Raw genomic sequence first — 24,033 nt, forward strand, 5'->3', positions numbered from 1 at the left:
ATATATTTTACGTATGTTTTGACTTACCAAAATCTATTTTACATAAGTTATGTTTTATAAACTATTATAAATTATATAAAGATTTCAGTTACGTGGTTTTATTTCTGAACCCTATTTGTTTAAAAGGAAACCCATGGATATATTTGTTTATATTTTAAAGAATAATTGGCTATGACCTTATATACAATTATGTTTTGTGAGTACCACCGCGGGAGTCCCACGCCTTGGGGGACTTAAATAACCATTGGCCCCTGTTTGACTACTTTGTAGTCCCGTGTTTGTCATGGATCCATTGACCCCTGTAGTGATTGTCACTTTGTGACCCCTGTTCTGTTCCATTATGTACCGTGGTTATAGTTGTTTACGTAATTTATGTAGTATATGTCAAATGATTTCCGTATTATATGTTAAATGATCTCTGTATTATATATGATGCATTTTAATATCAAACTCTTTTTAGCCAATAATTATCCATGGTGAATTTTATGTCCGTATACTCTTAGTATAATATTTCTCACTCTGCCATGTGCTTATAGCTGTTTACCAATTTTCAGGAAATATGCAATTCATGAATAGCTTTTGGAAAGTCTTAGACGCGGGGCTGCAGAATAGACACACATAGAACTTTTATGATATTTTTTATATGTAAATATCGGCCTTTTGGTCAATATAATTTTGTAATAAAAATAGAAGGTCCAATGATTATTTTAGTACCCTTATTTAAATATTTTTTCGCTCGCGTTTATTTATTTGTTAAAGATTTGGCCGGAGATAACCTCAGTTACTGGCCATCACGATACTTAACCATTGGGTACGGGGAGCGGGTCGTGACACTAATAGTCCAATGGGATTATCAATATCCCTACATGGTGGGATTAGCTTTCCCATGGGAGGGGTGGGATTGCTAATCCAATCTCGTGGGATTGTTAATCCCATCCCATGGGATTGGGTGTGATATGACAAATTTGCCCTTACATTATAAAAACAACAAAACTAATTTTTATACAATAAGGGTGTTTACATAATTTTATAGATTTAATCCTAACAAACTAATACCATCATATTAGTACACAAACAAACACATTTTATCATAAATTTCCAAACTAATACCACTACATCAATAATTTCGTCACTCAATCCTATCGTACTTATAGTCTCATCTAACCTAATCCACCAAACAAATGAGGTCTTCGCTCAAACCCACTTATTTGTCTTTATTAAAAGAGACAACTAATAATATTTCCCCCTTGTCTAAACATAAAGAGCAATATTACACCCACCGAATTTGGTGTCGTCAGAATTGTCCAAGTTTATTCATGTCGGTCATCCGACAAGTTGATCAGTCGATTGTCCGAATGACAGGGAGATGACTGCAATTGACGAAGGTGATGGCCGTAGTAGATGAGTGTGAAACCGGTCGTCCTGTAGGTTGTCTGGGTGGTCGTCTGAGAGGTCATTCGCCTAACACAAATTCAGATGACTCAAACGACAACAAAGTCGGTGGATAAATTATTTTACAAAGATAAATAAGTAGAGCAATCATCCTAGACTACCAACTAACTTTTACGAGAGAGTAGAGAGTTGAGTTGGCAGAGAAATAGTAGAAATGTTTATTTTGGAAAGTAGGTTAAAAGTTAATTTTTTAATTTTTTTTTGAAAAAACATGTAAAAAAGTAAAGAGGTGATGTGATTCAAAAAAGTCAAAAAGTTAAGGACATCTCCAACGATTCATGCTTTTCTTCGTCAAATTTGAGTAAAACCTCCATTTGATAACGGAGATTTTTGAGGCTTCATCAGAACACCAATCGACTAGGCGAACAACCGGACAGATGTCTGGCTAGTGTAATTTTTTCACAAATTTTTGCTTTGAAGTGGTCATCTGGGGGGACATTCGGTGGTAAAAATCCAACGAATATAAACAGTGATTTCATGAAAGGCACGTCCACCCTCAATTTGATGAAAGAATTGAGAAATCCTAGATTTGATGAAAGATTTGGTATTGGGTTACAGCAGGAAAAAGTGCATATTTTCATCAAATTTAAATTTGATGAACCATTGAAGATGGTCTAATAAGCTAACTTTTAACTTAACAACAATGATACATCCCTCTAAAACTAGAGCTCTAATTGAGCTCTAGTAAAGCATAAAGTCCCCTCCCCAAAAAAAAGAGGCCAAAACATCATATCAGATGGGCTCCACATACACATTAGAGCTATTAGAGCTTAAAAATTAAACCTCCAAAACATTTTTGTTTCATTATTTCAATTGTTTTCAAAAATAATTTATATTTTTTTATTGATTTTAAATATTTTGGGATAAATTATAAATACACTTCATGAGATTTGGTTAAAATACGATTTCTGGAAATTATATCATGTCTCTTAAAGTTTATAATTTCATTATAAATGGCTAATTTTATTAGTAAATCATCAAGTCAATTAAAAGTTTTTAGTGATGTTATGAATTTATTTTAATTAATAATTCAGGTAATTTTATCATTATATAGAAGAGTAGTTAGAGGTTTTATTTTTTAATTATTCTGTTAAATAAAAAATTATGACAAGGGGAATAATCTATATTTTAAGCAAACTTTAAGGAGTGTATTTATAATTTACTCTAAGAATTAATTGAGATAATGTGATTAAATTTTTTTATAAAAATATACTATTTATTGTAAATATATTATTTACAAATAATTTGAAGCGGGGGAGTACAATTTTTCTTTGGGAATTTTTTTTTAAGGTCCCTCGTATTAAGATTTTATAGCATAAAGGATATGAAATATTTTATAGTAGTTGGGATCCCTCAAAATTTTACAAAGAAATTTCAAAACAGATAAATTTCGATCCAAAGAAATTTTAAAACACAAATTTCTCTATGTTTTGAAATTTCCTCTGTATTTTGAAATTTCTCTGGTTTGCTCACAATTAGGTTATTAATATAGGTTACTTGTTTGATTTTCACTGATTAGTTGTCTTCTTATGTGTAATTTTTCCTTTGAGATGAATTTTCTCTGAACATATTGGATTTCCTTTCTCTCTATGCCTTGCTTGATTTCTCTGACTAGTTGTTTTTTTGATTTTCTCTCAATTTTTCTCTGATATTTGAATTTTCCCTGCCCACATTAAACTTCCACTAATTTATGTTGCTTGTTTGATTTTCACTGGTTTGTTGTCTCTTTGTGCTAAATTTTCTCTGGCATTTGTATTTTCTCTGACCACAGTAGAGTCGAATTTCTTTTTGTGGCTTCCTTGATTTTCTTTGTCTAGTTGCGTGCTTGTGTGTGTAGTTTTCTCTGTTTTTTTGAAAAAATTTCTAGGATTTGACATCTTAAATGCTGAATTTTCTGTCCTTGTGTTGAATTCCCTGTTGACATCAAAATGTAGTAACAGCAGCAAAACACCTGAAGCACCACAAAAGAAATAGAAAGTCGTTGAGTCTTCTAATTATGAGCTGAGATCAAAACACAGCAGCAGCAAAACACCATAAACACCCCAAACAAAATAGAAAGTCTCTGTCACTGCCAGTTAGAAGCTAAGATCTAAAGGCAGTGACAAAACACCAGAAACAAAGCAAAAAGTTCAAGCCCAAGAGGCAATAGCACCAAGAAGACACCAACTCCAAAAGTCTCAAGATCAAAGAGAAAAAGAAATTGCAGAGAAAATCCATCTCAACCAAACTACTAGTTTCAACAAGATCAAGGAAGCACATAAAGTAGAGTGAATCTAATATGTTTAGAGAAAATTGTGATGCTAGAGAAAATTCATGAAGGGAAAAATTACACACAACGAGACAGCTAATCAGTGAAAATCAAGAAAGTAACATAATTTGAAGGGTCAAGAAAAATTCAAATGCTAGAGAAAATCAATCAAGGCACATAAGTTAATGTGATTATAGTTGTCGTTAGAGAAAATTTGGATTCCAAAGAAAATTCATCACATGGAAGAAACTAACCAGCAAAAATCAAACAAGCAATATAAATTGAAATGACAGAGAAAATTCATCTTAACCAAACTAATGGCAAAGAAATTGCAAAGAAATTCAGCTAAACCAAACTAGTTGCTTTAACAAGATCAAGCAAGCACATAAAATAAAGTGAATCTAATGTCATCAGAGAAAATTCAGATGCAAGAGAAAATTATAGACATAATCACAAAACAAGCTTCAAGAAGATACAAAATGCAATTGAAACCCTAATTAATCTGGATATTATTACGAAATAGAAATCCTAATTAATTGAAGAATATTATAAAATGCAATGAACTGTAGATACAGAGAAAAACTAGTTCAAGAATAGAAACACTTACCAGAGTGAGGTGGTGATGATAAAACCCTAATTACGAACAAAGATGAACCAAGTTGAAGATGAACAGACTCAAGGATAAAAGTAAAATGCGTTAGAGAAATTTTTTAGAAGAAATCTCAAAGATTTTTGCGCAGATAAAATCCTAGCTTCACTGAATATGATTGATAAAGTTGCCATGGCTTTGAAGATAAAGGGACCCAAGTGGAAAGCTTGAAGAAAGAGAAGAAGGGATATGAGATTTGGATGAGCAAATCAAATTCAGAGAGAAAAATTCTAAGATTGAAGAAGCCATTGTTGTTTTGTTTCAATTTTGTTATCTTTCTCAATTCACAGAGAGAGAGAGATAGAAGAGAGAAAAGAGAATGAGAGAGTAGGTGATATATGGATGTAAGTGAGGGATCTTAGGCTATAAGAAAAATATTGTAGACCTCTCCTATTATTAAAAGTTAGAGAGGGATGTTAGACCAATTTTTCTTTTTTCTTTCTCATTAATTCTTTCATTGAAATCCACTCACTGTAGTTCATAGTTTTAAAAGGACCAAATAAATAAATAAAAATTATTTTCACCATCCATATCAATGGGCAAACAGAATGATAGGGGTAAATTACAAATACACCACTTAAGTTTTGCTTAAAATATAAATTGCCCTCTTATGATTTGAAAAATTACGAATATCACTTGTCAGAATTTTTTAAATTGAAAAAATAAAATTCTTAATTGCTCTCTTGTACAATAATAAAATTACATGAATTATTAATTGAAATAAATTTATAACATTATTAAAAATTGTTAATTGACTTGATGATTTATTAATAAAATGAGTCATTTGTTATGAAATTATTAATTTTAAGGGTGGAATGTAATTTTTATAATCACAAGGGGCAAAATTGTATTTTAAGGCTTTGTTTGGCTACCTAGTGTAGACACCCCATTTTTGATCGTCCTCAAGACTTGGACGTCACCGTTTGAACACTCAGTGATCATCCTTTTTTGTGTTCGTCTTGAGTTCCCGGAGGTCTCGGCTACGCGTCTTGCTTCAGGATCTCTCGACTCGACTGTTTTGTGTCTGGTCTTGCACCAAACACTTGTGTTTTTGCTTTGGAGGGCAGGGAATGCCTTGTTGGCCATCTCCACACTCCATCGGCCATGGCTTGAGGCCACCGGCTGTGTCTTGTTGCCATCGGCCAAATTTTGGCCGACCGGCACTCTAGATGGTTGACCGGCCATCTATTTTGGTCAAATTGCATTTTTGACCGGCCGACCACTGTTCATCTACTTTTGCAGATATTTTTATGCCAGCTGTGCTAGCTAGCATACACTTTGTTCCCCTCCATACACGTGTATGGAGGGATCTCTCTCTTGACTAGCTTACTTGAGAAGCTTTGCAAGAGGGAAGCTCTATAAGAGGAGGCCTCTTCTCCCTCCATTAGGGTTACAAAAAAAGCCAGAGGAGTTCTGATATTAGGGTTAGGTCATAGTGTCTCTATCCTATCTCTATATTTCTCTCTCTCTTTTGCCTTGTGTGTGTTTGGTCTTACTTTTGTGCACAAACACCTAGTTCTACACCTTCTCTTGGTTGATGAGGGGCCAGAGGGTTGTTCTTGGTGTTCTTGACTGGTTTTGAGCTTTGAGGACCAGCTGGAGCATCATTCTTGAAGAAGGTCAACAAGGGTAACATTCTTGCTTTTTTTACCCCATTTTTGCATAGCTCTTTTGACTACCTTGTAATTGTTTTTAGACTTGGTGTATAACATATAAAAGTTTTTTTTTTTGCCTACTCTAAATAGTTGGTTAAGAGTATTTTGAGCTTTGAGGTTGTTTGACCCTTCTTAAACCTTGTTAGGCTCCATTTTTGTGCATTTTTGGTGAGCTCCGGGACCATTGCGCTTGGGCCTCCTCACCACTGAAATCTTGAGAGATTTCAGTGGTGAGGATGGTGCCTTGAGGTCCTAAGAAGGAGAGGACCGTCCCCTCTCCTTGTTGTCCTTGAAAAGGGCCATTTTAGCCTCTTGAGGGAGCATCTAGTTTAGGTCCATGTTGATCATGCCTTAACAGATTTTTGTGCTTATTATGTCATAATATAGCTCTGCTTTTAGTTGGTTTAGGTACACCATGCTTGTTCAGCATACATGCCTTGTAATACCATGTTTTGGCCTTAACATGCTTTAAGTATTGACCCTTGTTCTAGCATGGTTTTGGCCAAGCTTTGTGAAGTTTTTGGGTATGTTTTAGTGTGCTTTAGCTCTATTTTTAGTTGCTTTGGTCATGCTTAACATGTTTTGTATAGTCTCTTTGCATTCTAGCTTGTAGGCCTTGAATGTGTGATGTCATGAGCGTGTTTTGCTTGCTTTAATTGATTGGTTTGGCACCTCCATTTTATGCAATTTCAGAGTTTGGTATGTTTGTCATATGTCCATGATCATCTCTTTTAAGTGTGCTTAAAAGTTGCCTTTTGATGCTTAGGAATTGGATCATGTATGCACGCATGCTTGTATGTGCATTTGGCCCTATCTCCATAGTTTATGGCCACTATTTTAGGCTTGTTTGAGGGCTGCCTAAATTAGTTTAAGTCCATCCTTCATGTGTTATAGCATGCTTGCCTTGTGCATTGTTGCATACTTGGCCTATTACATGTTATTGCTTGCTTGAAATCATGATGCATTTGGCTTGTATTTCATTGGTTAAGTTGCTTTGCATTGTTCCTATGCTTAGTCCACCTTACATGTTGTTACATGTTTGCCATTAGCATAGTTGTCACATGCCTTACATGCTCATTTTGCATCTTTAGCCTCCATATCTAGGTTGCATTCCATTTGCATGCATGCTTCACCTCTTGAGTTGAGAATGATAGAGATAGAGCCCCTTTGTTTGATTATGTGCATTGCATTCCATATCAAAACGCATACTTGGTTTCTTGGGCCATCACGTATTGAAATGCGTAATTGGTGGTCCGAGAATCGAGACCCATCCTCCTTTGAGTCATGAATATGATAAAGAGTGTGGTTGGTGCATGCATTGCTTGAAATGCATTGCCATGCTATGTTTTGCCCTCTGTTGCTGTCAAAAACAGATTCTGCAGGAAGCTTTGGCCGGCCGGTCATCTCCAGTGCCGACCGGCCATTCATCAATGGCTGATAGCTTGAACAAGTGACCGGCGATCATTCCCTCTGACCGGTGACTAATTCTATTAGCCGGTTGTAGACGTCCCCGAACGCCCAGGGAGGAACGAGTCCCGCCCCGTTCCGTTCGATATTGGGCTCACTACAGTTCAGGACTCTCAAATTGTCACGGTTCGTAATCTGAACCAAAGAGTCCAAATCTGGCAAATCGTTTTGAGAAAACAGATTTTGAAAGAAGTGCCAAACATGGACTGCTTCGCCAGATACAGAGTCGCCACCTAATATTTTATTTTGGGAAATTTAGGAAACCCTGACTCGCTGCCTAAGGCCACGTGTCCGTCATCACCAAAGTTGCCTCGGCTCGGGAACTTGGGTACGATTGGGGAAGGTCACTTCGTGAGCACCCCCGCTCGCCCGATCAAATATCGGCCTCTACTAACCATGATATCTATTTTTGAAAACTTTATGCGTTCTTATTCCGATTATTAGCCTAGATTTACTATGTGATGCGCACAACATACAAGTATAGACTGGATCGTCTGAATTGGAACAAAACATTTCATGTTTATTTTTGAAAGTGGTTTGATGGTGCTACCTGCAAGTAGGCTAAGACGTGGATTTGCCACCCTCGGATGGGCTTAGAAAAACATGATTTTGCCACTATCTAGTGGGCTTAAAACACACATTTGATGAATTATTCCAATTCAAATAACCCAACCTTCACCCACAGGCATCAGGCAGATATATCACATAAGCAATTAGCCTCATGGTAAGCATGCTATCATGACAGTCACTCACACGCATGCAAGGATGCTAAAGCATAAAACTTACCGAGTACTCCAATCCAAAACAAAAGCTAATTAGAAATCCATGCATGATCCTAATTATACAGAAATGCCTAATGCAACACATGCAAAAGTGCAACTATAGCAGGCTCGGCTATTCTAGACATGGCATATGAAATGCTACAGCTAACATGTATTCAACTTGGAATTGAAAATACAATGCAGTTAGTATTATGCGCTAAGCCCGGTGCATGCAAAACAGATGAATGAATGCAAACATGCTATCATACTGTATGCTAATTGAAACATGCCCTAATCTAACCATCATAAGCTGGTAAATAAAAGGGAGAAAGACGTGGGGTTGGAAGACATACATCACACGCACGCACACTTATTACAGTTGTGCCCTCGCACAGAGGGTCTGAATAAATAATATACAGTCCCAAATGAATAATACAGTCCAAATAAATAATACAGTCCAAATATGTACAGAATCCAAATTAAATAACAAGTTTAACTAGCGAAGCGGTAAACTGGCATGCAAGCTAGGGACTGCCTCGACTCTGTCCCGAATAATGGATGATGCATGCTCAGGTTGCTTGGCACGAAAATCCACTGCGATGCCCCAATTAGACTCTGTTTGCGATTGATACTGGAATGCTGTGCAAGGCCTTTGAAAGGCTACTGATTCTTGATTTGCTGCAACAGAGAGCAGGAAAAGGGCATGGCAATGTATTTTCACAAATGTATGCATGCCTCGATCCTCGTGTCACCAATCACGCATATCGATGCATGATGGCCGAAGAGTCGAATTGCACGACTCAATATGAAATGAATGCACATATAAACACAACAAAACCTAAACTCCATCATGGATAATCCGGAGTGTCGGTGACTGGGAATTGAGACACGTTCCGTCACTCGAAGTACGAAACGTCCCTCGTTTCCCGTGCTCGGGCTAACTCCTATCCCAAGCACGATGTAGTATGCATGATATGCATGAAATGAAACTAAGGTACAACCTAACATACACAATGCTATGAAATGGCATACACGATGCACGAAATAACATGACATACACAATGCGCTAACATACAACCTAGCATACACAATGCTATGAAATGAAATGGCATACACAATGCAATATGGGCTTACACCAACATGAGCGGACCTCAGCCACACTCACATTAGTAGCCATGAGATGAAAATGAGACACTCGAAATGCGTGCACATATGCACGCAAACCGAGGATCGATCCTAAGGCACAAATGCCACTCTAACAAGACATGGCAAGGCATGGACTATGGCATACTAGCATGCAAATTTCAGTAGCAAAATGTGATGCAAAATAGCCCCGAATCATGGCGATATGGCACCTGATGCATGAGACGAACCCCGAAACTCAAAACTAGGCATGTGCAATGGCCTATAGCTATACAAAACATGCACTATTTGATCATAAAGCATGAAGATAGATTCAAGGAAGTCCCAAAAGAAGCATATTTACAGTTTTAAGCAAGGCCAAACAATGAACACAAATAGGACTAAGCTAGCATGCAAAAATGGCCCCGTAAGAGAGGTAATGAAGCAAGTAGCAGCTGATGGCCCTAAATGGCCGAGATCCCTTCAAAAAAGTTGAAGAGGGGCTCAAAATGAAGCACTTTACAGTTTACAACAAGCCATGGATCTAAACACAAACAGGCCTAAAACATTGTGCAAGAAATGGACCAAAAGGGAGACAAAGAAGCAAGTGATGGTTGCTGGCCTCAAAAAAAGGAGGGCCCTTCAACAATGTTGAACAAGGGCTCAAAATAAGCCACTTTTCAATTTAAAACCAAGCTCAAAAAAATTTAAAAATGAGCCTAAAATACTATGCAAGAAAGAGGCATACAAGAGAGGTAAAGAAGCAAGTGTCAAAAGGAAGCCTCAAACAGGGAGAGGCCCTTAAACAAACATGAAAAGGAGCTCAAAATAATACTATTTTCAGTTAGGGTCGGAGCCCAAATATGCAATCAAGTATAGCTTAGATTGTGTGCAAAAATAGGGACAAAAAGAGGAGAAGGAGGCTTACCCTTGAAGAACCAATCTTTGACAGCCTTTGGACCAAGTTTGGGTGCTCCTAAGCTGTGAAAGACAGCCTCAAGCTGCTGGTATGGAGTATGGAGGCCTTGTGCTATGAGGTGTAGTGTAAAATGGTATAGGATTTGAAGGAATTTGGTGCTTGGAGTAGAGAGGGAGAGAGATGTAATGCAAGAGCCTAAAAAAATTTTTTGTAACCTCTGTAAAGGGAGCTGGAGGGCCTGATATATAGGCAAAAGAGTGGAGAAAAGGGGGGAAAAAAGGGGGGGAAATGAATTCAAGTTTCCCCCCAAAAGTGCAGCCCCCCGAATACAAAATCTGGGGGGAAACAAAGGGCATATTTGTAATGTACCAGAGGAGAGGATCATGGCCGGCCGGTTATTGAAGTTACAGGTGGCCGGCCGGCCTTCCCCATGGCCGGCCGACCAAGGGTCAAAAGGTTCAAGCAATATTAGTGGCCGGCCACCCCAGATTGGTGGCCTCTCATGTGTGCACAACACAACCATGTGGTCAAAAACTGGAGAAAGTGAACCAGGAGAGAGAAAAGGCCACTTTTAGGAGGGGTTCAAAAGGGTCACATAGAATTACTGGCCGGCCATATGATATTGGTGGCCTCCCAGGTGTGTACAACACAAATATGTGGTTTGGGGCAAGAAAAAGTGGCCTTAGGGTGGTCAACTTTGGCTTTCAAGTGAGAAAAACGGGCGACGGAGGGCGATGGAGGAATAAAACTGGTTGTCAGCACAATTACTGGCCTCCCACCCTTCTACAACCTTTCTAACAATGAAACAGAGGTCCCTGCCAAGAATGAACTCAAATCGATGTAAAATGAAGGTTCGGGGCCGAAACGCGCAGTCCGAGGCCCCGAAAACTGGATGTTAGGCACCGGAAGTGGTGTTCGACCACGAAGTTGGTTTCTCGAGCCACAGTGTCCCTCAAAAGGGAGCAAATAAGATGTATGCCAAAAATCAGAGCGAACGGAGGTGGTTAAGCGGTCCTGAACCGAGGCACACGGCCAACGGCTCCGAAAAACCGGAAACCGGACTCCAAACGGGCAAAATGGCCTACGACCACGAAACGTAGCCTACGGCCACTGAGAGATGATCTACGAGACCTCTCCCTCCCTTCGGGAAGAGAAAACAAAGAAAACAAAGCCTGGTTCACAAACCAAGGCAAAACATGAAAGAGTCCGGAAGTCCGGAGGCAAGGCTCACAACCGAGACTCTGAAACCTCTGAACGAGCACGATATGCAACATCACCAAGCGCTCAATCGGTGACGTCTGAGTCTTAAGGTCGGTCAAAAATAGGGTGTCTACAGTTGCCCCTCTTTGACAGAACTCGAAAGTCATAAGTAACGGGAGTGAATGTTAAAGCCCAGAGACTACCCATTTTTGACAAGGCCGAAGACTTGGACAAATAGGTGAGATAAACAGAGATGTGCTCGCAAGCAGGGGCAAAATGCAAAATGATAGGCACAAAGCCGAATGTAGCTCATGATCATGCAAATGCAGCAAGCTGTAATGAGGCAAGTATTCGCAAATAGATGCAACAGTTTTAAGCAAGAATGCAAAGCAACAACTACATTTCATGCAGTCAGGAATGCGGAGAATTGTTCGATTCTCGCCACGTTTCACACGGAGAAGATACAATACCTGCGCGATTCGTCTGGTTGCACCAGCTTCGAATGAACTGTACATACAATATCGTGCCTCACGCTGCTGGGGATCTCTTGCTTCTTCTTGATTGAGCCACAGGTACTACTTTTCTCCCTGACTATGGTCGCAGCTTTCCCTATTCTCCAACAGGGTGATAGACTAGGTTGATTCGGTATCCAGAATTGAGGCGCATACACATGCTATCTCAATCTATGGGGCTGCCATACAGATTTCAAGCCGAGGATATACCTCTGGGTATTTAAACCAGACTTTAGTCTCGGAAATCCCGAACCTTTGTGTTCTAGGCATGAGCCATTCGAACTCTAGTTTCCACCGTCTCAGTTGGTCTCCTAGGAACTCACCGCAAACATAGGCAGGTGGCTATACCAGACCACTAGAAGTTGTTCGGGCACGACAAACACCAAAGGAATTGCACCTTTAGAGGATTTAAGGTCTCCTAGACCGGAAAGTGCACAAGATAATGCAATGAAATGCAAGTAAAATGCAAGTATGATGCGCAAAACAGCGCGAATGATGATGCAGGATTTAAGGTCTCCTTAGACCGGACGATAAAACAGATATGGTGCAATGGATGTAATAGATGTGATGCAATAGATAATAGATACGATGCAACAGAGAGTACAATAGATGCAAAATGGTGACATACTCCAACCACGTTGGACTCGTGAGTGGAGGAAGAACAAAGAAAATTAATCAGGAGCGCGCTCCATGCATCCTAAGATAAATTCCAGACACACTGAAATCGTGTGAGGAAGGGGACAAAGAGAGAAACATAGGGACTTATCCCAGTGTTTCGGAATGGTGTGAGCATTGGAACGTATTCCGAACGTTTTTAACTGATGAGGGAGAAACATAGGGACGCATCCCGATGTTTGAGAATGGTGTGAGTATTGGAACGTATTCCGAACACTTTTAACCGAAGAGGGAGAAACCTAGGGACGTATCCCGGTGTTTCAGAATGGTGTGAGTATTGAAACGTATTCCGAACACTTTTAACCGAAGATGGAGAAACATAGGGGCGTATCCCAAGGGTTAGGGACGTATCCCAAGGGTTAGGGACGTATCCCAGAGATTAGGGACGTATCCCAAAGATTAGGGACGTATCCCAAGGATTAGGGACGTATCCCAAAGATTAGGGACGTATCCCAGTGTTACGAACAAGGAGGAGAAACATAAGGACGTATCCCGGTGTTTCGACAAAGGAGAAGAAACATAGGGACGTATCCCGGTGTTTCGGAGAGGAGGAGAAACATAGGGACATATCCCGTTGTTTCGGAATGGAAAGAGAAACATAGGGATGTATCCCAGTGTTTCGGAGAGAAGGAAGAAACATAGGGACGTATCCCGTTGTTTCGGAATGGAAGAAGAAACATAGGGACGCATCCTGGTGTTTCGGAAAGGTAGGAGAAACCTAGGGACGTATCTCGGTGTTTCGGAAAAAGGGAGAAACGGAAATGTAGGGACGTATCCTGATGTTTCAGAAAGGTATAAGGAACAAAAGGACGTATCCCAGTGTTTCCAAACAAAGGAATGCGCAAAACAATGCAATGCAGGTGCACAAGACAGTGCGATAAAATGCATTTTCTATGGAAGTATGGGGGCATTTTCTATGCAACATTGAAAGCATATTCTATGCAGAAACATAATGATGCGTGGCACGCATGCGACCGAAGTGTGTATGAAAGTTCACATTCTATGCAATGGAAGGGCATCAAACATGTACTCTGGTGCCTCTGATTTACCTTTCGGAGGACTCGGCAACACAACTCTGCTCGAAAAAGGGACACCCTATTTACATTGGCGAGAGATAACATCTGCTGTTGCTTTAATTGCCATTCTGACTTGAAGCAGGCTTAAGCTTGGAGTAGAGGCACACTCATTCTTCGGAGCATTGACAAGGCCTGAAGAGGTACATCCGGAGCACAATCACGGAGTTTTCCGAAGTTGAAGCACACTCAGATACCCGATATTTTCCTCTTTTGCTTTTGTTTTGCAGTCTGGAACCCATATAGCTTCAGATAGGTCCTGGTTTTACTGTTCTCACATGACCTGGGTTGAACCGTGCGGTTTTATGAAAGAACGAATCTCGTTTTGCACAAACGTGAAGAATGGCACAGCACTTTGAGCACAAAACTATTTTATTTTTGAAATTGAGAGATGAGTTTTCGACCAAGTATTGAGCCTACGACTGATCACAGCAAGACAACTCAACACGGAAATAAAAAGCACACAACCTAAACACCACTCAACAAAGGAAAAACAAGGTAAAACAACCTAAACACATCGAGACACGCTCGGAACGACTCAAAGCAAGAATCGAGACAAATAAAACAAGAGACACAACACACAGACGTGCACAGGGAGCCTGTTTCACCGGGTATTGTTTCCCACCCTCTCTCATTTGTGATCCTCACATCACTCGGCCCTCAAGCTCTATTTTTCTGAAAAAGCCCTTTTCTCACTTTTTCTCTCAGCGCACACCTCTCTATTCTTCAATCTCTCATTTTAAATCCCTCCCCTGGGCGGTTGATGGATAAACAGAAAGTTGTGGGCTCTTGCCCCTAGCATTCCGCTAGATTCTTCTTCTTTTGTACATAGCTAGTGAGTTTCTCCCACAGAGGGGCTGTGCTACAACTGGGTGTGTAGCAAATCTGCAGCTGACATCGGTTGACGATGCTCTGCTGGGGAGTTCGGACATGATCAGATCTGTCCAGATAAGGGAGTGGAATATCTTGATCTATTCCAGTTCGTGCTTCGCACTTGGCTTGACACCTCGTTGCTTGGAGGATGCGAGAGCTTTCTACCCTTTTGCGAATAGTTTCAGTGGTGCCCTTTTCTGGCAGGTATGGTGTCCTTTCTGGCAAGTATGTTGACAATGGGGAAAAGACAGAACACATGACTTAACTATGCCCCTAGTTCACCATTTCGACCATTTTTTGTTCTGGTTTTCTACTAAAACAATTTCGACCAACATGAGAGTTAGATTAACACACTTGTTCGATTTTTGATTTGAAATCATGCAAGTCAGGCTATGAGCACTGAAAATTTTCCTTTTTTGGGTCCAAGAAATGGTCCAGTTTTTGGAAAAGATGGAACAATTTTCGAGAAAATTAGTCAACCTCAGTAAAAATTCTCAAAAATTATTTTTGCAAACGGCCAATGCTTAACAAGCACGGAACCTACTCTTGAGACGCACAACCTCGGATTTGGAGGAAAATTGCCCCTTTGCTCGAAGAGAGCTGCATGGCAACGGAAAGTTGTCCCTTGTTTGAACAGTACCGCAGTGTATTGAATGGCAACGGAAAGTTCCCCCTTGTTTGAATGGCACCACAGCGCATTGAATGGCAACGGAAAGTTGCCCCTTGTTTGAATGACACCGCGGTGCATTGAATGGCAACGGAAAGTTCCCCCTTGTTTGAATAGCACCGCAGCGCATTGAATGGCAACGGAAAGTTGCCCCTTGTTTGAATGACACCGCGGTGCATTGAATGGCAACGGAAAGTTCCCCCTTGTTTGAATGACACCGCGGTGCATTGAATGGCAACGGAAAGTTCCCCCTTGTTTGAATGGCACCGTAGTGTATTGTAATCAGTCCTCAGAGCGATGATTGCAACCGAACTCCCGGATACAGAAAAGATGACTAGAACCATCACATGGACACGGTTGAATTTGAAGTATTTTACGGCTGGACTTCAGAATGAAGTTGCCTACGTATCCCAAAGATGGGAATCAAGCCTCACGTAGTTCGGGGTTAAGGTACACTTGGGTATTAACCTCTCCTTTTGCGCTCTAACTTTTGCCAAGGCCGCCCTTTGCGGGTTTTCAACCTTGCGAGCTATGTTTTTCTTCTTTTCAATTTTTGGGTTATTTTCTTTTCTTTTCATTTCTTTTTTTATTTTTTTTTTTGTTCTTTTCTTTGCATCTTTCTTTTTTTGTTCTTTTTTTCTTTTCTCTTTTTTGTTCTTCTCTTTGCATCTTGCTCTAACTTTTGCCTGGGCCGCCCTTCCGGGTTTTCGGCCCAGCGAGCCTCTCAAGGGTAAAAGTATAGCTTTGTCCATGTCAAATGGTTTTAAGATCCCGAAGTCATCTGAATCCAGGAGAATGGCTGTTGTTCGCTGACGATGCAAGAGTCCATCCAATGGAGGGTGAATTTGCCCCTAGTGTCTGTGGATAGGAACTCGGTTGTCCTTCAACAATGTCTTCTTCTTTCCTCCCTTCTGGGGTTTGGCATTCTTGCCGATCTTTATCTTGGACTCTTCGAGCACATTTGAAATTCTTGCCCCTAGTTCGAGGGGTGCTCCTGATCTAGCTTTGCAAGCTTCTTTTGATGACATCTGATCTTCTTGATCTGACTTTCTTGCCTCTCGTTCGAGGGTTGCTTCAAATCTGGCCACGCAGGCCTCACGTTGTAGTTGACCATTAAACATTTCTGAACTTAAGTCCAAGGTTTGACGGTGAGGGGTCGAGTCTTGAGGCTGAGAGTGATCCTAGGCTGCACAATCTCAAGAGCGATTCCACACAGGTCTTCGCAGGATCGCGCAAAATATTTTTTGAAATCTTTTTAAAAAAAACGACTAGTCGCTCGCGCTGAAGACAGTGTGGGACCAATCTGGATCAAGCCAAGATCCTTCTCAGTACTCACATTAACAAGCATGATCTCATTCATTAAGGGCTTAGCACGCCTCTCTTTCTCTCAATTGATCAAATTTTTGCAAAACCCGAGGAATTCCTTCCTCTTCGTTTTCACCGCAGTGTTCAAAAAGTTTTGAAAAACTTAGGTCAATGCAATGAATTCAAGGCACAGAAAAGTAGGTGAAAAGTACTGCCGTTCGATTTAAATTTTCTGGCACAATTGGCGCACGGCCGAAGCAAACACAAGAGTGTGAAAATCACTGCTGTTTCATTCAAATCTGTTGGCACAACTAGCTCCCTGGCAGAAACTGACTCAAAACAAAACGAAAAGATAAACACAAAACAAAATGGTGATATCCGAAGTAACACCCCCGGAATCACCCGACTCCTATACAACAGGACTGACTCGAGACAACAAGACAAACCCAAAACAAAAGAGACTGACTCAAAACAAAAGACAGACTCAAAAACAAAACAACAAGACTGATCCAATACCTAAGTCAGAATGTACAAAAACCACCATTCACAAATGCTCAAAACAGTGCGTGCCATACACCATATCTGAAATAAACTGAACGCCGCCCGCAGATGGTTCATCCCTTGATCACATCACATTATCCCCTACAAGTTCACTGATCAAGTGCCGATAGACTTTGCAGGACCTGGTGCGGGGATGACCCCGTTGTCAATCAAATTTTGTATCTCGTGGCAGAGACGGATGCAGCTGTCGGTGTTATGACCGGTTTGTTGATGGAAAGCACAGTACTTAGTCGAGTCATGTTTTGGAGGGAGAGGATCGGGTAGAGGCCGTTGCTCTAACAGTTTCAGATATCCTTTCCTGAGTAGGACCCCCAGGGCTTTAGACAAAGACATATAGAGTGGGGTGAAAACCCTATTGCCTCGGGGTAGATAGTCTGAAGTTCGGGGGTTTGATGTGGATGCACCAACAAAGGGGGTGGCTGCTCTTGGTGTGGTGGTGGCGACCATGCCCACTTCGGAAGATCTTGCAGCTGTGTCACCGCTGGTGGTCGCATTCGAACTGCGGGTAAATGCCCTCTTGGGCTACTCCTTCTCCTGGTCAATGAGGCCCTGCTTCATAGCATCCTCGATCTGTACTCCCATCTCATGCAAATCTGAAAAGGTAGGGAAGGGGAGCACGATCATTTTTTGCATTAGTTTGGGCTGGAGGTTGCGCACAACCATCCGTATTTGATCCTTATCCGTTGGCCTAATGGTCATCATTGAGGCTTTGGCCCTCCAGCGGGCCACGAATTCTGAGAAGCTCTCCTTAGGCTCTTGTCTCGTCGTCTCAAGATCACGGGTAGTAATCTCGATTTGGGTATTGTATGAATATTGTGTGACGAAGGCCTCGGCCATCTCCTCCCAGCTTCGTTTCACTGAACCTCCAATTTGGCGTACCAGATGGCCGCAATACCCGACAGGGTCCTGCCAAAAAGGGAAAGCTTCTGTAATCTTGTCAAGCCCATCGGGCGCAGAACATCTGAAAACAAACTCAGGTGGACCATGGGATCTCCTGACCCGTCAAAACGGTCGATGTGAGGCATCTTGAACCTGTCCGGCAGTGTTACAGCTGCGTCGGTGTACCCGTCCTCAATGTCCGGGATGGACTTTACCCCTTGGGATTTTTTGAACAACTTTTCAAGCTTGCTCAACTTCAACGTTGTATGGTCTACCTCGAACTCAAAGGAAGAGTCCGATGGGTTGATTGGTGCTTTAGACAGCTGGGGTAAGATTGGGGGCGAAGCCGACCCTGTCGGAATGTTCGTACCTTCTTGGACATTTGGCGTCTCCCCGGGTATTGGATCTACTGGTGGGGGGGAGCTTGATGCGAAGCAGATGCTCCGTTTTGCTGTTGCAATCTGGTGATTAGCTCTGCCTGTTGGGCCATGACTGCAGCCTGCTGTTTGGCGAATTCAGCTTGGCGGACAGCATCTTGCTGTATGAGTTTCATACTTTCTTGCATCTGGCGCATCATTGCCTCCATCCGTGATGTGTTCTGCTGATCCATCTAACTGACTGGTATCTATCCCTACAGTAGAAACTGAGACCTCAGCCTGACTGTTCACTGGTAGGGTGGATAAGGGCCACTGATCTGGTAACTGCTGAACTGGTGATTTGTGCCTGACTGGCCCTTTTACCCTGCCTCTGGCAAAGGAACACTGATTGCCCTTGAACTGAATCTCTGACCTGACAAAGTCTATCAGCACAAGTTCGATGAACCTCGGGGGATATCGGAGCCTTCTGAAGCTATGGTTCCCAGACTACCCTAGCAAAAGAGAAAACATGCAGCACCTTAACCTAACTTCACCAAAACAGATACGAGTATAATAGGATGACTGTGCCCTCTACTGAATTCTGCCCCCAAAATTCTGCCTCAAATCTAATACCCTCGGGTATAACTGATTCCCAAAATATTGAACTGGTGCCCTCAGGCCCTTGATACCCAGAAACACTGAACTGGTGCCTGCAGGCCTGATGCCCAAACTTGCAAACTGATATATGCATTCCTGTAGGGACACACCCTAAAAGCACATAGCAAGCAAGTGAGAGCCAAAACACCCCTATGTTGGGGTAGGGTTTCCCTGTCCTATTTTGTCAGGAGCTAGGGTTTCACTACGCACGCAGCGGTTTCAAACAACCTAAATCGGGTAAGCAACCTGTCCTAGCTTGGAATGGTCACTATGGATTCCGAATATGCACTAGGTCGAATGGTCAAAAGGGTGCCCCGGTAAAACCGAGGTTTGTGTTCCCATACTAGCAGAGCCCACAACCGGTCAGCCTTATGGTTATGTCTTGACAAGACAAGCCTCCGGCAAACCGTTCAGGAATAGCAGATGGCAAACACGGTGTCCTAGGCGCACCAATGCAAATGCAATGCAAAGAAACACACAAGTGTAGTAAAAAACAGATATCATGAGTTCGAGTCAAGTTTTCTAAATCCCCAGCAGAGTCACCAGAAACTGTAGACGTCCCCGAAAGCCCCGGGAGGAACGAGTCCCGCCCCGTTCCGTTCGATATTGGGCTCACTATAGTTCAGGACTCTCAAATTGTCACGATTCGTAATCTGAACCAAAGAGTCCAAATCCGGCAAATCATTTTGAGAAAACAGATTTTGAAAGAAGTGTCAAACATGGACTGCTTCGCCAGATACAGAGTCGCCACCTAAATATTTTATTTTGGGAAATTTAAGAAACCCTGACTCGCTGCCTAAGGCCACATGTCCGTCATCACCAAAGTTGCCTCGGCTCAGGAACTTGGGTACGATTTGGGAAGGTCACTTCGTGAGCACCCCCGCTCGCCCGATCAAAGATCGGCCTCTACTAACCATGATATCTATTTTTGAAAACTTTATGCGTTCTTATTTTGGTTATTAGCCTAGATTTACTATGTGATGCGCACAGCATACAAGTATAGACTGGATCGTCTGAATTAGAACAAAACATTTCATGTTTATTTTTGAAAGTGGTTTGATGGTGCTACCCGCAAGTAAGCTAAGACGTGGATTTGCCACCCTCAGGTGGGCTTAGAAAAACATGATTTTGCCACTATCTAGTGGGCTTAAAACACACATTTGATGAATTATTCCAATTCAAATAACCCAACCTTCACCCACAGGCATTCAGGCAGATATATCACATAAGCAATTGGCCTCATGGTAAGCATGCTATCATGGCAGTCACTCACACGCATGCAAGGATGCTAAAGCATAAAACTTACCGAGTACTCCAAGCCAAAACAAAAGCTAATTAGAAATCCATGCATGATCCTAATTATACAGAAATGCCTAATGCAACACATGCAAAAGTGCAACTATAGCAGGCTCGGCTATTCTAGACATGGCATATGAAATGCTACAGTTAACATGTATTCAACTTGGAATTGAAAATACAATGCAGTTAGTATGATGCGCCGAGCCCGGTGTATGCAAAACAGATGAATGAATGCAAACATGCTATCATACTGTATGCTAATTGAAACATGCCCTAATCTAACCATCATAAGCTGGTAAATAAAAGGGAGAAAGACGTGGGGTTGGAAGACATACATCACACGCACGCACACTTATTATAGTTGTGCCCTCACGCAGAGGGTCCGAATAAATATTATACAGTCCCAAATGAATAATACAGTCCAAATATGTACAGAATCCAAATTAAATAACAAGTTTAACTAGGGAAGCGGTAAACTAGCATGCAAGCCAGGGACTGCCTCGACTCTGTCCCGAATGATGGATGATGCATGCTCGGGTTGCTTGGCACGGAAATCCACTGCGATGCCCCAATTAGCCTCTGTTTGCGATTGATACCGAAATGATGTGCAAGGCCTTTGAAAGGCTACTGATTCTTGATTTGCTGCAACAGAGAGCAGGAAAAGGGCATGGCAATGTGTTTTCACAAATGTATGCATGCCTCGATCCTCGTGTCACCAATCACGCATATCGATGCATGATGGCCGAGGAGTCGAATTGCACGACTCAATATGAAATGAATGCACATATAAACACAACAAAACCTAAACTCCATCATGGATAATCCGGAGTGTCGGTGACTGGGAATTGAGACACGTTCCGTCACTCGAAGTACGAAACGTCCCTCGTTTCCCGTGCTCGGGCTAACTCCTATCCCAAGCACGATGTAGTATGCATGATATGCATGAAATGCAACTAAGATACAACCTAGCATACACAATGCTATGAAATGGCATACACGATGCACGAGATAACATGGCATACACAATGCACTAACATACAACCTAGCATACACAATGCAATATGGGCTTACACCAACATGAGCGGACCTCAGCCACACTCACATTAGTAGCCATGAGATGAAAATGAGACACTCGAAATGCGTGCACACATGCACGCAAACCGAGGACCGATCCTAAGGCACAAATGCCATTCTAACAAGACATGGCAAGGCATGGAATATGGCATACTAGCATGCAAATTTCAGTAGCAAAATGTGATGCAAAACAGCCCCGAATCATGGCGATATGGCACCCGATGCATGAGACGAACCCCGAAACTCAAAACTAGGCATGCGCAATGGCCTATAGCTATACAAAACATGCACTATTTGATCATGAAGAATGAAGACAGATTCAAGGAAGTCCCAAAACAAGCATATTTACAGTTTTAATCAAGGCCAAACAATGAACACAAATAGGACTAAGCTAGCATGCAAAAATGGCCCCGTAAGAGAGGTAATGAAGCAAGTAGCAGCTGATGGCCCTAAATGGCCGAGATCCCTTCAACAAAGTTGAAGAGGGGCTCAAAATGAAGCACTTTACAGTTTACAACAAGCCACGGATCTAAACACAAATAGGCCTAAAACATTGTGCAAGAAATGGGCCAAAAGGGAGACAAAGAAGCAAGTGATGGTTGCTGGCCTCAAACAAAGGAGGGCCCTTCAACAATGTTGAATAAGGGCTCAAAATAAGCCACTTTTCAGTTTAAAACCAAGCTCAAAATAATTTACAAATGAGCCTAAAATACTATGCAAGAAAGAGGCATACAAGAGAGGTAAAGAAGCAAGTGTTAAAAAGAAGCCTCAAACAAGGGTCGGGGCCCAAATATGCAATCAAGTATAGCTTAGATTGTGTGCAAAAATAGGGCCAAAAAGAGGAGAAGGAGGCTTACCCTTGAAGAACCAATCTTTGACAGTCTTTGGACCAAGTTTGGGTGCTCCTAAGCTTTGAAAGACAGCCTCAAGCTGCTGGTATGGAGTATGGAGGCTTTGTGCTATGAGGTGTAGTGTAAAATGGTGTAGGATTTGAAGGATTTTGGTGCTTGGAGTAGAGAGGGAGAGAGATGTAATGCAAGAGCCTAAAACAATTTTTTGTAACCTCTATAAAGGGAGCTAGAGGGCCTGATATATAGGCAAAAGAGTGGAGAAAAAGAGGGAAAAAATAGGGGGAAATGAATTCAAGTTTCCCCCCAAAAGTGCAGCCCCCCGGATACAAAATCTGGGGAGAAACAGAGGGCATATTTATAATGTACCAGAGGAGAGGATCATGGCCGGCCGGTTATTGAAGTTGCAGGTGGCCGGCCGGCCTTCCCCATGGCCGGCCGGCCAAGGGTCAAAAGGTTCAAGCAATATTAGTGGCCGGCCACCCCAGATTGGTGGCCTCCCATGTGTGCACAACACAACCATGTGGTCAAAAACTGGAGAGAGTGAACCAGGAGAGAGAAAAGGCCACTTTTATGAGGGGTTCAAAAGGGTCGCACAGAATTACTGGCCGGCCATATGATATTGGTGGCCTCCCAGGTGTGTACAACACAAATATGTGGTTTGGGGCAAGAAAAAGTGGCCTTAGGGTGGTCAACATTGGCTTTCAAGCGAGAAAAACGGGCGATGGAGGAATAAAATTGGTTGTCAGCACAATTACTGGCCTCCCACCTTTCTACGACCTTTCTAACAATGAAACAGAGGTCCCTGCCAAGAATGAACTCAAACCGATGCAAAATGAAGGTTCGGGGGCCGAAACGCGCAGCGCGAGGCCCCGAAAACTAACTGTTAGGCACCGGAAGTGGTGTTCGACCACGAAGTTGGTTTCTCGAGCCACAGTGTCCCTCAAAAGGGATCAAATAAGATGTATGCCAAAAACCGGAGCGAATGAAGGTGGTTAAGCGGTCCTGAACCGAGGCACACGGCCAACGGCTCTGAAAAATCGGAAACCGGACTCCAAACGGGCAAAATGGTCTACGACCACGAAACGTAGCCTACGGCCACTGAGAGATGATCTACGAGACCTCTCCCTCCCTTCGGGAAGAGAAAATAGAGAAGACAGAGCTTGGTTCGCAAACCGAGACAAAACATGAAAGAGTCCGAAAGTCCGGAGGCAAGGCTCGCAGCCGAGACTCTGAAACCTCTAAACGAGCACGATATGCAACATCACCAAGCGCTCAATCGGTGACGTCTGAGTCTTAAGGTCAGTCAAAAATGGGGTGTCTACACCGGTGGTGTTCCACAGGACTCAGAGAAGCATCCCTGGAACTTGTACAGTTTTCCGAGGAGGATAACAGTCAAAGCAGAGGTAACTTGTGCATGGCAGTGGCTTTCCGAGCGGGGCCGAACACGCATTGCATTGGGCCCTCTTCCCGAGGCTGTTTACTGTTTTATTAGATTAATTAATTTGATAACTAGTTTAATTGGTCTGTAATATTTAATTAGCTTGTAGGTTAGTTAATTGTATTATTCTTTCGGTCCCTCCGAGCGAGGGCAAATTTGTAATAAGTGTGGGTGCGTGTGTGCATGTCTTCCAACCCCCACTTCTTTCTCCCTTTTACTTACTTGCTTTGATGGTTAGTATTAGGGCATATTTAATTTAGCATACCACATGCTATGCATGCGTGCATCATTCATCAGTATTGCATGCACCGGGCTCGGCACATCATGCTAACTGCATAAT

The sequence above is a fragment of the Camellia sinensis genome, chromosome 1 (assembly GCF_055761805.1).
Source record: "Camellia sinensis isolate YWXY chromosome 1, ASM5576180v1, whole genome shotgun sequence".
Taxonomy (NCBI): Eukaryota; Viridiplantae; Streptophyta; class Magnoliopsida; order Ericales; family Theaceae; genus Camellia; species Camellia sinensis.